The sequence below is a fragment of the Ceratotherium simum genome, chromosome 25, assembly GCF_057802395.1.
Source record: "Ceratotherium simum simum isolate JZ-2026a chromosome 25, ASM5780239v1, whole genome shotgun sequence".
Classification (NCBI taxonomy): Eukaryota; Metazoa; Chordata; class Mammalia; order Perissodactyla; family Rhinocerotidae; genus Ceratotherium; species Ceratotherium simum.
The window spans coordinates 10340930-10342624 of record NC_141924.1 but is presented as its reverse complement, the minus strand read 5'-3'; the positions used below and the strand labels follow the sequence as shown (position 1 = coordinate 10342624).

Here is a 1695-nt window from a genome sequence, read left to right as displayed (position 1 = left end):
GACCCCTTGGTTCTTCTCCTGGGAGAATGCTGGGAACTTTTTGTCTGAGTTGAGCTTCTTTCCCCCTACTTCTTGAGGGTCCTTTCTTAATAAAGGAATAGTTTAAAAATTATTCTTGCTTACTTTGTACCTAAGAGTGAAAGAGATTTTTATTATAAACAGAATTATTTTTGGCTAATCTTCAGAAACCTTTACTCCAAGGATGTACCCATATGCAATTGTACCTTGAAAAGCTTTTCGTGTCTCATCTGATTCTCACAGCAACCACCTAAGGTAGATATTTATTACTTTCCTGATAATGTAGAGAAGAGTATTGAAGCTCTGAAAAATTAGATAATTCCTCCAGGTCAACTAATAGTGAAACAATAACTGGACACTAAGTCTTCTAACTACAAAACGAGTGGCCTCTGTGTTCTGTTCCCCCACTCACTGTGACTACGAGGGTTGCTAGCATATTTTGATGTCAGTATTTGCAGTTTATATTTTTTTAAATGGAAGAATAAATCATAAAAGCTTGAAAAGTGATTATGAGAAAGGAAGGAAGGGAAATAGGGTCGAGGGGACAGGAGTAGGAGCTAGACCGCTTTGGATATAGCTTATTTGTAGATTTGACTTCATGCAATTATTTAAATGATTGTAAGGCAAAGTTGATTTTCTTTAAAAAAGCAATCCTTAAAAATTGGAAATAACAAGAAACAAAGAACGTAAAATTTTAAACTCAAGTAATTTGAACTTCACATCCTTGGTGGTATATACAGTAAGGACAAAAAAAGAACTGCAGCCAGGCGGTCCTGTAGTCCCAGTTACTGGGGAGGCTGAGGCAGGAAGATCGCTTGAGCCCAGGAGTTCTGGGCTGCCACGCTATGCCACTGGGGTGTCCGCACTAAGTTTGGCATCAATATGGTGACCTCCCGGGAGCGGGAGACCACCAGGTTGCCTAAGGAGGGGTGAGCCGCCCCAGGTCAGAAATGGAGCAGGTCAAAAAAAGAACTGCAAAAAAAACAGGAAAAGCAACAACAAAACCCTCGAAGTGTACCCATGTATTATTGGTGATGGTGTCAGCATTATTCTGAGATTGTTGGTATGTGTGTGTTTTCAGATAAAGCAAATGAGTAATTATGTGATATTTTATCATTTTCCCTGTTGTTGAGACCCAGATTCTCAACATGGGTGAAAGAAGATACAATGTAAAATAAAAGAGGTTAATTAAAACCCTGTTAACTTGATTTTTTAATAGACTTTATTTTTTAGAGTGGTTTTAGGTTCACAGTAAAATTGGGCAGAAAGTACAGCAAGTTCCCATATACCTCCTACCCCACTCCCCCAGCCACCTCCTCTATCAGAGTGGTACATTTGTTACAACTGATGAACCTACATTGACACATCATCACCCAAAATCCAGTTTACATTAGGGTTCATTCTTGGTGTTGTACATTTTGTGGGTTTTGACAAATGTATAATGACACGTATCCACCATTATGGTATCATACAGAATAATTTCACTGGCCTAAAAATCCTCTGTGCTCCCACGATTTGTCTTTACCTCCCCGAGAGCCTCTGGCAACTTCTGATCTTTTTACTACCTCTGTAGTTTTACCTTTTCCAGAATGTCGTATAGTTGGAATCACACTGTATGTAGCCTTTTCGGATTGGCTTCTTTCCCTTAGTAATATGCATTGAAGTTTCCTCCATGTC

The 1695-nt window shown here is 39.1% G+C and overlaps 1 non-coding gene across 1 annotated transcript; it reads left to right on the top strand.

Annotated features, from left to right (window-relative positions):
• Positions 1 to 780: 780 nt before the first annotated feature.
• Positions 781 to 1068, top strand: LOC147913720 (signal recognition particle RNA). The gene has a single exon (XR_015556420.1).
• The last annotated feature ends 627 nt before the right edge of the window (positions 1069 to 1695 follow it).